Source organism: Ziziphus jujuba, chromosome 11 (assembly GCF_031755915.1).
Source record: "Ziziphus jujuba cultivar Dongzao chromosome 11, ASM3175591v1".
Lineage (NCBI taxonomy): Eukaryota > Viridiplantae > Streptophyta > Magnoliopsida > Rosales > Rhamnaceae > Ziziphus > Ziziphus jujuba.
In genome coordinates this window covers 1,650,901-1,667,565 of record NC_083389.1, presented here as the reverse complement: position 1 = coordinate 1,667,565, position 16,665 = coordinate 1,650,901, and the positions used below count along the sequence as shown (strand labels likewise).

At 36.2% G+C, this 16,665-nt stretch overlaps 1 non-coding gene and 3 pseudogenes across 1 annotated transcript; 3 read left to right on the top strand and 1 right to left on the bottom strand.

The window, feature by feature from the left end:
- Positions 1–454: 454 nt before the first annotated feature.
- LOC125419945 (NAD(P)H-quinone oxidoreductase subunit H, chloroplastic-like) lies at positions 455–2,659 on the top strand (annotated as a pseudogene).
- A 2,988-nt stretch (positions 2,660–5,647) lies between these two features.
- TRNAM-CAU (transfer RNA methionine (anticodon CAU)) lies at positions 5,648–5,721 on the top strand. Its single transcript has one exon. It is a non-coding gene; the product is annotated as a tRNA-Met (tRNA).
- Positions 5,722–6,191: 470 nt separating this feature from the next.
- On the top strand, positions 6,192–13,886 carry LOC125419941 (large ribosomal subunit protein uL2cz/uL2cy-like; annotated as a pseudogene).
- Positions 13,887–14,824: 938 nt separating this feature from the next.
- On the bottom strand, positions 14,825–15,596 carry LOC125420598 (photosystem II protein D1-like; annotated as a pseudogene).
- Positions 15,597–16,665: the final 1,069 nt, after the last annotated feature.

The window sequence follows — 16,665 nt, the reverse complement described above, 5'->3', positions numbered from 1 at the left end:
TTATTATTGATCAATAAAACCACCTAACACTAAAAAAAGGATAGGAACAAAGTGGGGGGGGGGGCAGATTTCGTTTTATGGTAAAAAATTCATCCATTTAGGTTATTTCACAAGAAGAAAAAAAAGAAAAAGTAGGATCTGTTGGGTTTCAAATACATAGGCTTACCAATAGGATACGAAAACTTTCTTCACATTTGGAATTGCACAGAAAAGACAATTGATCTCAGAGAGGCCTACATTAAATTTTGGGAAGGCTGCTGTCTTATTTGTCAAAGAAAAAATGAATATGTTATGGAGAATTAATTAATCAGTTGAATATTCAGGAATCAAAAACTCACTAATTCGAAAAAGCAGTTTATTTTGAATTATTTGATTTATTAGATCTTGAATTTGAATTTAATGAATTTATTTTAGCTTTCAGTAATTCATGAAAGACCGAATCAAGCAAAAACCTATGAATATACCAGCTACAAGAAACGACCTCATGGTAGTAAATATGGGTCCCCACCACCCAAGAATGCATGGTGTTCTTCTACTCATCGTTACTCTAGATGGTGAAGATGTTATTGATTGTGAACAAATATTAGGCTATTTACACCGAGGGATGGAAAAAATTATGGAAAACTAAACAATTATACAATATCTGCCTTATGTAACGCGTTGGGATTATTTAGCTACTGTTGAAAATGTGGTAATCTTGCCACCTTGTGCAAACCAAAATCCACCAAGGTTTGCACCCTCTTTCTTTCTTTGTAAGAAATATTTTGTCGAATGACCTAATAGAATATTTATGTCTATATTTTATATTCCTGTTAATGTCTTTTGAATGCCTAAGTTTTATTGTATTTAGCTTAGGAATTATCTCTTTGTTGGGTATTGATTTGATTTTGTAAAATGGCTATGTGCTGGAAACAGTGTTTCCAACAACATAGGTCCATTGTTGGGGCTGGAATTTCCTGGGTCTTTAGAACCCGGTTATAATTTTTGGATATGTTATAATAGACATGTGAAAGAATATATATAAAAAATAATGACTCAAAACGGACTTGGAAAGCCTAAGATATATAGGTTTTGACTTGGCATAACTGCTGTGATTTCCAGCAGTTATGGGCCACGGGTTTGGGAAGAATTGAAGGCCTTAACCAATTCCTTTGGACCTGGTCTTCTCCATATTTTATCCTTAATATTTCGAAATGCCATATGTAAAACATCAGACAATTTGGATGAAGATATCCCAGCATTTCATCAGGTCAAACTAGTATTACCTGATTTGGAAGGAGACAGTTTTTGGAATTCAAATTCTTGCCAACCTTTGCCATATTTGTACACTTACATGTGCAGCTGGTATTTGAACATTTTTTTTATTAAATTATTGGGGGGGGGGGCGAAAATTTGTATTTTGAATTTTAAAAAGACTTTGTTTCATTTCACACATACTTCACATGTGTGAACCAAGTTTTGTATCTATATTATGCAACAAATGAATGTAATGAAGAATTATTGTGCTATCTAGTTGTGTGGCTTACTCTAGCATTTTCTCTTCTTCTTCATCTTCTTCTTCTTCCTTCCAAACTAAAACCCTAACAAAACTCAATATCATCATACCAAAAACAAATGCAAAAATCACCTAAATACCAAACTGAAAACTAGATTAAAGGTTATGCACAAGACTAACATCTTGTGTACAACACTCTTGGCCAAGTGAACCCAAAAACCACACCAAACTCCAAAAGCTACTATGTTCACATAAGCCATAACTGTAAATGGCCTGGAGCAGTTGGAAAATATTCAAGTGCCTAAAAGAGCCAGCTATATCAGAGTAATTATGTTGGAGTTGAGTCGTATAGCTTCTCATATGCTATGGCTCAGCCCTTTTATGGCGGATATTGGTGCACAAATGCCTTTCTTCTATATTTTCTAAGAAAGATAATTAAAAAATGATCTATTCAAAGCTGCCACCCCTATGAGAATGATGCATAATTATTTTCATATCAGAGGAGTAGTTGCTGATCTACCTTATGGCTGGATAGATAAATGTTTGGATTTTTACGATTATTTTTTAACAAGAATCGCTGAATATCAAAAACTTATTACATGAAATCCTATTTTTTTAGAACAAGTTGAAGGAGTGGGCATTATTGGTACAGAGGAATTAATAAATTGGGGTTTATCAGGACCAATTCCGTGGGCTTCTGGAATACAATGGGATCTTCGTAAAGTTGATCATTATGAGTGTTACGATGAATTTGATTGGGAACTCCAGTGGCAAAAAAAAGGAGATTCGTTAGCTCGTTATCTAGTTTGAATTTGTGAAATGTCAGAATCCATAAAAATTATTCAACAGGCTTTGGAAGGAATTCCAAGAGGTCCACATGAAAATTTAGAAATCTAATACTTTGATAGACAAAAGAATCCTAAATGGAATGATTGTGAATATTGATTTATTAGTAAAGAACCTTCTCCTACATTTGAATTACCGAAACAAGAACTCTATGTGAGAGTCGAAGCCCCAAAAGGAGAATTGGGAATTTTTCTGATAGGGGATCAGGATGGTTTTCCTTGGAGATGGAAAATTCGCCCATCAGGTTTTATCAATTTGCAAATTCTTCCTCAATTAGTTAAAAGAATGAAATAGGCTGATATTATGATGATACTATGATACGAACCTAGGACGACCTACTTCTAAACCCGTATTATATTAGCTCGGATCTTAATTAAGTTCAAGTTCTAATGGAATGGACCTCAACCCCTAACCAACCTGTGGTTAGAAACCTTGGTATAATGTAGACGCCACAATAGGGGATGGAAAACCTATTGATAAATCAAGCTAAAACAACCAATTCTCTAATGGTGCTTTAGGTGTTCTCAAAGAACAAAGAGATAATTAATCTCACAAGTATTTTTTTTAGTCAAATCCAAGTTTTATTCATATTGAAAAATAAGCCTTTAAATAGGCTACAAATCCACGAAATAAAACCCTAGAACATAAAGAAAACCAGCCACCACACATAAAGAAACCTAGTTGGCTGAAACTATACTTCCTTTCCTAATCTAAGTTTGATTAATTAATTCCTTTATATTAAATTAGGAATTAATTAATTTACAATGGAAAGAATAAAATAAAAACCTTCCTAAAGTTATTTTTCCAGAAAATAAATAAATAAAAGCCAAAAAGTAATGGTAGTTTCCTAAAACAAAAAGTAAAAACAAATTAGGAAACTATAATACTAGCTTTTTGACTAAGTTGACTTTGACCAATCTTTGACCAAATTGAGCTCCAAATCAGCTTCTAGATGCTTTTTAGGATGCCAAATAAACTGAATATGAAGGCCCACACGTTGCCCATGCTTGGAAAAATAAGAAAAGGCTAACACAGTAAAGCCAGCAAGCAATACAGCAAATTCGGCCATTATGCACTCCAATGGTGAAATTGGCAGCAATGGAGTTTGGCCATTATGCACACCAATGGTGGACCAATGAGCAAAACACCCGAAGGAGAGTTGGTGATGACTTGATTACTACATGGCGACAAATGAAAGGAGCCATGCGGAAGCGATTCGTACTATCACACTATCATAGGTTGCTGCATCAAAGACTACAATCTTTATCTCAAGGACATGTATCCGTAGAGGACTATTACAAGGAGATGGAGATGCTTATGATGAGATTGAACTTGAATGAAGGTAGGGAAGCAACCATGGCAAGGTTTCTTGGTGGTTTGAATCGTGAAATAGCCAATCAACTAGAATTGCAACAATATGTGGAATTGGAGGAGATGTTGCGTGTGGCTATTAAATTAGAGCATCAATTCAAGAGGAGGGGTGTAAGATCATGGTTTGGAGGTGTTTCCAACAGTGGAAGGTCCAATTCAAGTGGCTGGAGGAACAATCCCATCTATGAGAGCAAGCCAAAGCTGAAAGTCAAAGAAGAAAGCTCAAATTGGCCAAGGAAGGAGACTAGAACCGAATCTGTCCAAGCACCAAAGAATGAGGTCCATTCCATTAGAACTTGAACTTAATTGAGATCCGGGCTAATATAATACGGGTTTAGGAGCAGGTCGTCCTAGGTTCGTATCATTTGGTATAATACAGCATGAGCTTTGACTTTCTTTGTTTAGGAAACCTTTCCTTTCGTAAGTGCAACCAAATCAATTCTCCAGGGTCAAACACTATTACAACAAAATCTAGAAATACATGCTCATTATGGTAAAAATTACACTTTTTAAAGTTAGCAATCAATATTTCCCAAATTTTCAAATTACCACTAAGTAAAGCTCTCAACAATGCAGATAAAGTTCTATGCAATAAAGACATCTTTAAATAAGTATCTTTAAAATTCATGGTATTCTGAATCTTTGTTATTAATGGAATCAAAATGATCTCTGGATCGATCAGAAGATCATTTCAATTGGCTAGAGTTTGTTACTTGAACAAAACTGGATCTTGAGGAATCATATTGAATATTTGACAATACATTCCGTACCTTGCTAAAAACTGATCCTTGTTTACCAACCACACTTTGTCTAACCAAATCCAATTCTCTCTCAATATGTTCCTCAAAAAATCCAATTCTTGTGGGTTCTTCCCTTAACTAAAGAAGAGATCTTGGCGGAATTGCCACATATGAAATTAAGCACAATTTTGCAAAGAAATAGCCCACTTGTTTCTCGAGAAAGGGAAACATGCTCAATATCATTTGATAGAATAGTTGACCTAGCTCTTTGTTGTTTGAAGAAACCCTCCGCTTTAATTGGTATTTTTTCACGAAAGCAAACATGAGATAACAAATCCAATCTTTTAGTAAGATTTCGAATAGCTATCCCAAATTCAAATTGATTATGTTTCACCTCTTCCTCAAAGAAAGACAATGAAACAATTCCCAATCATGGCCCTTGTGGATCAGAACATCCATAGAATATACAAAAAGAAACTCTAGATATTTGATATCTTTCTCTTTTAGTGAGATCTCAATTCCAGTGACGGTTTGATTAGATATCTTACAACTAGAATCCCTCTTTTTTCTGATCTAGTTCCTCCATCATCGCGAACCACAACTAGATTCAGGCATGATACACTTTTTAGTTATTGAGAGAACCCAAGTACTCTCTTTCGGATCTAGGAAATAGCTCTCAGAGATCTTTTTTCCTTTTGCAAGATACAGGAGCGAAAAAATCAACCTATTGATGTTGGAAGACCTAAAAGAGTCTTCCAATGTATCATTTCTGGATCCAATGAAATTCATAGGTATAGGAAGAAGCCCTATCAAATAGAGATTTTTTTCTTTCGACCATCTTTCGATTGTTAATACACTATATAAGGACCACTACTACAAATAGTACTACACCATTGATCGTGAAATATTGATTGCTTGAAAGTAGGATACTCCAAATTCGAGAGTCCAAGAGTTTTATAAAATGTTCTTGATGGAAAAAAGAATGTGAATGAAAGATCCCACTAAATTGAATTGGGTCCATGAATTTAAGAAATAGTGAGAAGTTTTGATCTCTCTCGATATCTCTCTTAATTCAAAAATCCAGGATTTGAATTGATTTCCTTTCAGTGTGTCCTCCTAAATTGCATTGATTTATCCTAAAGATTTAATTTGAATTGGAATTTGGTTATTTACTATGTACGAGGATCCTCGCTAAGCATCCATGGCTGAATGGTTAAAGCGACCAACTCATAATTGGTGAATTCGTAGGTTCAATTCCTACTGGATGCATACCAATGGGACCCTTCAATAGAATAAGTCTATTGGAATTGGCTCTGTATCAATGGAATCTCATCATCCATACATAACGAATTGGTATGGTATATTCATATCATAACATATGAACAGTAAGAACTAGCATTCTTATTGAGACTATAACTCATAGGGAAGAAAATAGATTTATGGATGGAATCAAATATGCTATATTTACAGACAAAAGTATTCGGTTATTTTTGAAAAATTAATATACTTCTAATGTCGAATCAGGATCAACTAGGACAGAAATAAAGCATTGGGTTGAACTCTTCTTTGGTGTCAAGGTAATAGCTATGAATAGTCATCGACTACTAGAAAAGGGTAGAAGAATGGGACCTATTACGGGACATACAATGCATTACAGACATATGACCATTACGCTTCAACCGAGTTATTCTATTCCACCTGTTAGAAAGAAAAGAACTTAAATCAAAATACTTAATAGCATGGCGATACATTTATACAATACTTATATCCCAAGCACAGGCAAAGGAGTCGTAGACAATCAAGTGAAATCCAATCCATGAAATAATTTGATCTATGGGCAGCATCATTGTGGTAAAGGTCGTAATGCCAGAGGAATCATTACCGCAAGGCATAGAGGGGGAGGTCATAAGTGTCTATATCATAAAATCGATTTTCGACGAAATGAAAAAGGCATATATGGTAGAATCGTAACTCTAAAATATGATCCTAATCGAAATGCATACATTTGTCTCATACACTATGGGGATGGTGAGAAAAGATATATTTTACATCCCAGAGGGGCTATAATTGGAGATACCATTGTTTCTAGTACAGAAGTTCCTATAAAAATAGGAAATACCTTACCTTTGAGTGCGGTTTGATCTATTGATTTATGTAATTGGAAGTAACCAATTAGGTTTACAATTTGAGTCCCTCTACAGGATAGACCTCGATAGAAAACTAAAGAGTAATGCCAGCAAGTGATTGAGTTCAGGAGTTCCTCATATAAAATTATTGACTCTATAGATATAGTAATATGGAGAAGAAAAAATTGTTTCAAGCACCGACAGAACCAAAAGCACCCCTTGTTTCAAAGAGAGGAGGACGGGTTCTTCGCATTTCATTTGATGGTCAAAGGCGAGTTGAAAGCTAAGCCCAAGGAGAAAAATAGAGATTTCTCCTACATTACCTGTAATATGTGGAAGTATCAACGTAATTTCATAGAGTCATTTGGTCTAAATTCTACATGAAGAACATAAGCCAGATGAAGGAACGGGAAGACCTAAAATGTAGAAGATCGTAACATGAGTGACTCGATAGATTTTGATTCCTATATATCCATTCATGCGGTACTTCATTATATGATATATATAAGAATTATATGATATATATGATGGAATTTGGTGTAGGTTTATGTTGTTGTACCCTAGAGCACAATCATTCAAGGTGTTAGTCAAGAATGATTGTTGTTGGTTGTTGGTTCTTGGTTCTTGATTTTGTTTTTTTTTTTTTGGGTTTTTTTAGGTTTTGTTTCTGGTTTTAATGGAGGTTTAGGGTTCTTGGGAAGGTTTTTAGCTTTGGGAAGAAGAAGAAACCAAAAATGTAGTAGTTGAGAGAGAGAGAGAGCCAAAAATGTTGTTTTTCAAAATCTGTTTTTTGAATATTTTCTTTCTCAACGTTTTTCATTACAATTTTCATACTTTTAAATACATCAAAAAGACAATAACGCATGCTTCCATATTGAGCAATAAATACAAAAGCATTAAAAGTAACCAACCAAGCCAAACTACCTCAACTAACTCTAATCAATGTGCTGGGCATGCAAGAAACCTTCTTTAATGGGCAGTTCAGCTTGTCTAAGGCATTTGAATTTGAAAACCAGCTCCATTTGACTTGAAAATTGGAGGGAAGCCTTTTTGAATATTAAAATATGTTCTACCCAAAAAAAAGATAAAACAAAGTCGATTTACCCATTCAAAAGTAATCAAACCCGAGGCAGTTTTGCCCAGTTTTCTGGGCAACAACACTGCACAAGGGTCAGATTGTTTTGGGCTTAACTCAGCCTTCCTAGCTCCAAATTGGGCCATTATTTTTTATACTGCTTCCTCTGCATATCTAGTTTATCATATCCAAAATTAAGGTCCAAATACCAAACCTACTTCAAACGGAATCCAAGGAAGTGGACTTATGTTGCTGGAAATACAATTCCAGCAACTAGACAAAAAAGGCCTTAAGCTAGATAATGAGCTTAGGGAATTACAAAAAGGATATTGTTCTTGAACATTACAAGATAAAATAAAATGCATAAACATAAACAATGTTTGGTCTTTGATGTTGTAAAACAAAGAGTGCAAGTGTAACCGAACTACCTTGCACATTGTGGCAAGATCACCACATTTCAACACTCCTCCTTGGTGTTCTTGCTTAAAATATTTAGAAGCTTCCTCAAGGTCTCAAATCTTGCTTTTGGAAGTGGCTTGGTGAAGAAATCTGCAAGGTTATCTTCAGTCTTGATATATTCCAAGCTTACTTCTCCATTTTCTTCAAACTCCCTCAAAGAGTGATACTTCACCGGTATGTGTTTTGTCCTTCCATGTGGAACGGGGTTCTTGGCTATTGATATGGCTGAAGTGTTGTCACATTTGATGATGGTTGAACCCTCTTGAGGATAACCAAGGTCCTCCAATAATTTCCTAAGCCAAACGCATTGATTTGCACATGAAGAGTAAGCAATGTACTCGGCTTCGGCGGTGCTTTGAGCGGTTGTTGCTTGCTTCTTTGCATTCCATGAGAATGGTCCACTACTAAGTGAGAAAAGATACCCCGAAGTGCTCTTCATATCATCCAAGCATCCAGCCCAATCACTATCCGAGTAGGCCCTTAATCTCATCACATCTTGCCTATCATACCAAACTCCAAAGTCTTGTGTTCCTTTTAAGTATCTAAGAATTCTTTTGGCACCTACAAAATGGTTTTGGGATGGTGCTTGCATATATCTAGACAAAACACATGTGGCATGCATAATATCCGGTCTTGATGAACATACATAGAGTAAACTTCCTATCATGCTTCTATATAGGGTCGGGTTTACCTTTGGTGTGCCATCCTCCTTCTTGTATTTGTCTCCTTGGCTCATTGGTGTTGACATTGGCTTGCATTCATCAAGGTTGAACTTTTTCAAAAGATCTTTGATGTATTTCTCTTGAGATATGAAAATACCCCTAGAGCATTGCATCACTTCCACTCCAAGGAAGTAATTCATTTCACCAAGGCTTGACATGTCAAACTCCTTTTCAAGTTCATTTTTCAAAACTTCCACATTCTTTTCATTTTCACCCGTGACCAACAAATCATCCACATAGAGTGAGATAACAATCATGCCTTCTTCATTCCTTATGTATAGTGTTGGCTCATTTGGACTCCTCCTAAAGCCTTGTTAGGTCAAGTAACCATCAATCTTGCCATACCAAGCCCTAGGTGCTTGCTTTAACCCGTAAAGTGCCTTGTGTAGATGGTAGACTTTGTCCTCATGTCCTTGAACAATGAAGCCCTCGGGTTGCTTGACATAAACCTCCTCTTGAAGCACACCATTCAAGAAAGCCGACTTTACATCAAGGTGGTACACCTTCCATGACATTGAGGCCGAGATGGATAGGATGAGCCTTATGGTCTCCATTCTTGCAACCGGTGCAAACGTCTCTCCATAATCTACACCCGCTTGTTGTGCATAGCCTTTTGCCACAAGCCTTGCCTTGTGCTTGCATATTGTTCCATCCGGGTTGAACTTGGTCCTAAAGATCCACTTTACACCAATTGGTTTCTTGTATTTAGGTTTAGAAACCAAAGACCAAGTTTCATTCTTTTCTATCATATCCATTTCGGTTTGCATGGCCTCCATCCACTCTTTCTTTTGCATAGCTTCTTGAGCATTGGTAGGATCACTCAAGGCAACATTACACCTTTCATATATTTCAAGCAATGGCCTTTCTCCTCTAACACCATCTCCAATCTCCAATTCGGCTCCAATGGTCTCAAGTGCATCCTCCTTATCATCTTCGTTTTCTTCATTGTCATTGTCATTGGTTTCTTCTTCTCCATCATCCAACCGAGCATTATCTTCATGGACAAGAAGCTTCTCCTTTGTCCAATCCCAAACAGCATCTTCATCAATCCTCACATCCCTTGTTACCACAAGTTTCTTGGTTTCCAAGTTGAAAACCCTAAAACCTTTGGTAACCTCACTAAAGCCAACCAAGATGCCCACATTTGCCCTTTTGTCAAGCTTCTCTCTCATGTGTGGATGAACATGGAGAAAACAAACACTTCCAAAGATTTTTATGTTGTCCAAAGATGGTTTTTCTCCATACCATATCTCATAGGGTGTCTTGGAGTCATTGGCTTTGGTGTATGCTCGGTTTTGGATGTAGCTAGCCGTGTATATGGCTTCGACCCAAAACTTCTTTGGCATGTTCTTCTCATGTATCATGCACCTTGCCATCTCCATCAAGGTCCTATTTTTCCTCTCACAAATACCATTTTGTTGTGGTGTGTATGGTGTTGTGAATTGATGCACCATTCCATTTTGTTTGCAAAAATCCTCCATAGCCAAGCTTGTATATTCTCCACTATTGTCGGTTCTCAAGCACTTTATCTTTGTATTGCTTTGGGTTTCCACCATCTTCTTGAATTCCATGAACTTCTCAAGCACTTGTGACTTGGTTGTTAGAAAATATACCCAACACATCCTTGAGTAGTCATCAATGAAGGTTAGGAAGTACTTACATCCTCCAATTGATGACAAACTCATCGGTCCACACACATCCGAATGGACTAGCTCAAGCTTCTCCTTAGCTCTCCATGAACCGGCTTTAGGGAATGGAAGCCGTGTGGATTTCCCTAGTTGGCATACATCACATAGGCTTTTCATCTCCTCAATCTTTGGCATGTCCTTCACAATGGCATTGGTGTTTTTCATGGCACCATAGCTAGAATGCCCAAGCCTTTTATGCCAAAGTTGAGAAATGGACTCCACTTTGGTTTTTAAGGCTTGTTCATTCTTAACTAGGTCCAATCTATAGCTTTTGTCCTTCAATGGTACCTTAAACAACTCATTACCACAAGCATCATATATGATACATCCATCTTTTGCAAAATTTAAAGCAAAGCCTCTTTCTACCAATTGTGCTACACTAAGCAAGTTTTCACATAAACTAGGAACATATAGCACATCTTTTATAATTTTGGTACCTTCCTTGGTGTTCAAGCACACATCTCCTTTGCCTTCTACTTTCATGAACCGGCCATCACCAATCTTCACTTTGGTTTTGTAGTTTCGGTCAAGCTCCACAAAGCCATCCTTTTGGGAACTCATGTGGTGTGAGCAACCACTATCCACAAGCCAACCGAGACCACTACTTGTGACTTTAAGGCATGTGGCCACAAATAGGTTCTCGGCTTCTTCATTAACCACATTGGCTTGTTGTCTCCTTTGCTTGCATACTTTGGCAATGTGGCCTTTTCCTCCACATCTTTCACAAGATGCATCCGGCCTCCAAAAACACTTGGATGGTGGATGTCCAAGCTTCTTGCAATGAGGGCAAGGTGGATGCCCTCCTCGGTTTTGATGGCTTTATTGTTGTTGTTGTTGATTCCATCCATTTTTGTTGTTGTTTGTGTTGTTGTTGGTTGTAAAACCGGTTTGGTTGGTGTTGTTGCTCTTCCTTCCTTTATTCTTCTTTTTGTTGCCGTGGCCACCATAGAATGCAGTCTCTATGGTCTCCTCCTTTCTAATGGCTCTCATTTGTTCGGTTGCTTGAAGAGCATTGATGAGCTCACTCAAGGTTATTTCACTAAGATTTCTAGATTCTTCAAGGGAGGAAATCTTAGCTTCAAACCTTTCGGGTAAGCTCACCAATACTTTCTCTACTACCATTTAATCAGTCAATTGCTCACCAAGGACCCGAATTTGATTTACCACTTTGAGCATCCTTTCCATGAAATCCTTGACAAGCTCATTCTCCTTCATCTTCAAGGTCTCAAACTCTCTTCTTAGGTTTAAAACTTGCATTTGCCGAGTTCTAGTATTTCCATGGAACTCCTCTTGAAGCTTTATCCAAACCTCTCTAGCACTTGTGCATGACATTATCCTTGTAAAAATGGAATCACTCATGGAGGAGTGCAAGGCAGTGAGGGTCTTGAACCCCTTGGCAACTTCGGCCTCATGTGCATTTCTTTGTGCTTGGGTTGCATTAGCTCTCAACTCCTCCACTACATAACCTTCTTCTATGACTTCCCATAAACCAAAGGCTTGAAGGTAGGCTTTCATTTTTATACTCCAAATGGAATAGTTTTGGCCTTCAAACTTAGGTGGTGTTGGGGTTGCAAAGGATTGTGAGGCCATTTGAAAAAATGGTTTTTGAAAAGTTTTGAAAAATGGACACAAGAACAAGCTCTCAGGTGGTGGTGTTTTGGTGAGTTTCAACTAGTCTTTTTGGGAGGTTTTGGTTTGGGTTGGAAGGCTTTAGGTGGGGGATCCTCTCACAAATAAAATGGTCTAGGTTGAAAGCTCACAAGGTCCTAAGAAATTACACTATGTTCTGATACCATGATGGAATTTGGTGTAGGTTTATGTTGTTGTACCCTAGAGCACAATCATTCAAGGTGTTAGTCAAGAATGATTGTTGTTGGTTCTTGGGTCTTGGTTCTTGATTTTGTTTTTTTTTTTTTTGGGTTTGTTTATGTTTTGTTTCTGGTTTTAATGGAGGTTTAGGGTTCTTGAGAAGGTTGTTAGCTTTGGGAAGAAGAAGAAACCAAAAATGTAGTAGTTGAGAGAGAGAGAGCCAAAAATGTTGTTTTTCAAAATCTGTTTTTTGAATATTTTCTTTCTCAACGTTTTTCATTACAATTTTCATACTTTTAAATACATCAAAAGGACAATAAGGCATGCTGCCATATTGAGCAATAAATACAAAAGCATTAAAAGTAACCAACCAAGCCAAACTACCTCAACTAACTCTAATCAATGTGCTGGGCATGCAAGAAACCTTCTTTAATGGGCAGTTCAGCTTGTCTAAGGCATTTGAATTTGAAAACCAGCTCCATTTGACTTGAAAATTGGAGGGAAACCTTTTTGAATATTAAACTACGTTTTACCCAAAAACCAGATAAAACAAAGTCGATTTACCCATTCAAAAGTAATCAAACCCGAGGCAGTTTTGCCCAGTTTTCTGGGCAACAACACTGCACAAGGGTCAGATTGTTTGGGGCTTAACTCAGCCTTCCCAGCTCCAAATTGGGCCATTCTTTTTGCGGCTGCTTCCTCTGCATATCTAGTTTATCATATCCAAAATTCAGGTCCAAATACCAAACCTAATTCAAACGGAATCCAAGGAAGTGGACTTATGTTGCTGGAAATACAATTACAGCAACTACACAAAAAAGGCCTTAAGCTAGATAATGAGCTTAGGGCATTACAAAAAGGGTATTGTTCCTGAACATTACAAGATAAAATAAAATGCATAAACATAAACAATGCTTGGTCTTTGATGTTGCAAAATGAAGAGTGCAAGTGTAACCAAACTACCTTGCACATTGTGGCAAGATCACCACATTTCAACAATATATATATAAGATCCATTTGTATAGATATCATCATCTACATCCAGAAAGCCATATGCTTTGGAAGAAGCTTGTACAATTTAGGAAGGGGTTTTGAATGATCAAAAAGAAGAATCTACTTCAACCGATATGCCCCTAGGCACGGCCATACATAACATAGAAATCACACTTGGAAAGGGTGGACAACTAGCTAGAGCAGCAGGTGCTGTAGCGAAACTGATTGCAAAAGAGGGTAAACCAGCCACATTAAAACTACCTTTTGGGGAGGTCTGTTTGGTACCCAAAAACTGCTCAACAACAGTTGGACAAGTGGGGAATGTTGGGGTGAACCAGAAAAGTTTAGGTAGAGCCGGATTGAAATGTTGGCTAGGTAAGCGTCCTGTAGTAAGAGGAGTAGTTATGAACCTTGTAGACCATCCCCATGGGGGTGGTGAAGGGAGGGCCCCGATTGGTAGAAAAAACCTGCAACCCTTTGGGGTTATCCTACACTTGGAAGAAGAAGTAGAAAAAGGAATAAATATAGTGATAATTTGATTCTTAGTCGCTGTAGTAAATAGAAATTGTTTCTTCATCTTTACAAAAAAAAAAAAAAAAAAAAAGTAGTAATTAATTGTGACACGTTCACTAAAAAAAAAAAAATTCCTTTTGTAGCAAATCGTTTATTAAGAAAAATAAATATGCTTAACACAAAAGCATAAAAAGAAATAATAGTCACTTGGTCCTGTTTAGTTGATACTTCAATTTAAATTTTAAAATTTTTCTTTATTTAGTCTTTATTTAGTTAATATCTATAGTGTATTTAGTTAATATATATAGTATATATAGTTAACTATTTTAATATTTTCAATATTTTTTTGTTTAGTTTAAATATATATATGGGTGAATGATGGGAATTGAACCCGCACATGGTGGATTCACAATCCACTGCCTTGATCCACTTGGCTACATCCGCCCCTATTACAAATTACAAACTTACAAATTACAAACAAATAAGTCAATTTACACCATTTATCATTTTTTTTTCATTATTCAAACTTAAAAAAGAAAAAATGGAATTGAAAACTTTAAATTTAAATGTAAAATAAAAAAAAATTGAAAAGAGGATATCAAAAATAAAAATTTCTACATAATGAATGTATGGGTATGTTGAAGTAAAGATGAAGTAAAGAAAAAAATTTAAGTAAAAAAACTCCTAAAGGAGTAATACCAAACTTCTTGCTAGAACAAGAAATGATTATTGCTCCTTTATGTTCAATAACTCAGTATACACTAATACCAAAGTCTTATCCATTTGTAGATGGAACTTCGACCGCAGCTAGATCTGGAGGGAAGTTATGAGCGTTAAATTCATGCATAACTTCCATACCTAACTTAGCACGGCTGATAATATCAGCCCAGGTATTAATTACACGACCTTGACTATCAATTGTAGATAGGTTGAAATTGAAACCATTAAAGTTAAAAGTCATAGTGCTAATACATAAAGTAGTGAACCAAATACCTACTACAGGCCAAGCAGCTAGGAAGAAGTGTAAAGAATGAGAGTTGTTGAAACTAGCATATTGGAAGATCAATCATCCAAAATAACCATGAGCGGCTACGATATTGTAGGTTTCTTCCTTTTGACTGAATCTGTAACCTTCATTATCATATTCATTTTCTGTGGTTTCCCTGATCAAACTAGAAGTTACTAAGGAACCATGCATAGCACTGAGTAGGGAGCCGCTGAATACACCAGCTACACCTAACATGTGAAATGGGTGCATAAGGATGTTGTGCTCAACTTGGAATACAATCATGAAGTTGAAAGTACCAGAGATTCCTAGAGGCATATCGTCATAAAAACTTCCTTGACCAATTGGATAGATCAATGAAATAGCAGTAGCAGCTACAACAGGAGCTGAATATGCAATAGCAATCCAAGGGCTCGTACCTAGACGAAAACTAAGTTCCCACTCACAACTCATATAACCAGCTACACCAAGTAAAAAGTGCAGAACAATTAGCTCATAAGGACCACCATTTTATAACCATTCATCAAAGGAAGCCGTTTCTCATATCGGGTAAAAATGTAAACCTATCGCTGTAGACGTAGGAATAATGGTACCAGAAATAATATTGTTTCCATAAAGTAAAGATCCAGAAATTGGTTCATGAATACCATCAGTATCTACCGGAGAGGCAACAATGAAAGTGATAATAAATAGAGAAGTTGTGGTCAATAGGTAGGGATCATCAAAACACCAAACCATCAAATGTAAAGACATGGTAAAATTGCAGTCATGGTAAAATCTTGATTTATTTAATTATTAATCATCAGGGACTCCCAAGCACATGAATTTTCTATAAATAGATAATCGAGGGCTTGTTATTCAACAATATAACATGACTTATATACCCATGTCAACCAATATTCAACATCCATAGATATATCGAGGTTTTTATCTATCTAGATTCATCCATTTTTTTTTTTAATAAACTGAATAAATAAATTGAATAAAAATAAATAAATTACAAAATTTGGATTAAAATTCAAATTTAATTTAGATACATATGATTTCGATAGAATAATTAGAATGGGTTGGCTGGGACTCGAACCTGGAACTAGTTGGATGGAGTAGATAATTTACTTCCTAGAATTAGAAAATAAAAAATAGGCAAAAATCTTTCCCCAAACCGTGCTTGCATTTTTCATTGCACACGGCCTTCCTTATGTATACACCTAAAATCTAGCTCCTTCCCTAGACAAGCCTCTAACAAAGTTGAATATTCAGTTGATCAACCTTTACTCTTACCATATGAACATTTCATAATAGACGACTAAATAATTTTTTTTGTTATCTCTTCAGCATTTAAGGATAATTTCCATTTCCATGGTCGAACAACCAAGCATTCATGATTGACCAGATCATTGATGCAAACAATATGCAAATACCAAATTCGCCCTCTATATAACCATTGAAAAGTCAAATAAGTTCTTGGAAAAATCAAATAAAGAACCCCTTCTTCATGCATAAAGAACTCTTACAATAATTCCAAATCTAATATTTTAAAAAAAAACCCGTACAATACTTTTGTGTTTACGAGCCAAAGTTTTAAGACAAGAAAGTCAAAGTATATATTTTATTCGATACAAACTCTTTTTTTTTTTAAGGATTTGCTGAAATAATGAGAAAGATGTCAGCATATATGGGCAAATTGATCGATAATCTCAAAATCTGACGAATCGGCCCAGGTCAACTTACTAACAAGATGTCCTAATTCGTTACAAAATTTCATTTTAGCCAATGATCCAATCATTGGCCTAATTGGAACTAATGTATCAAGCTTCTTTAT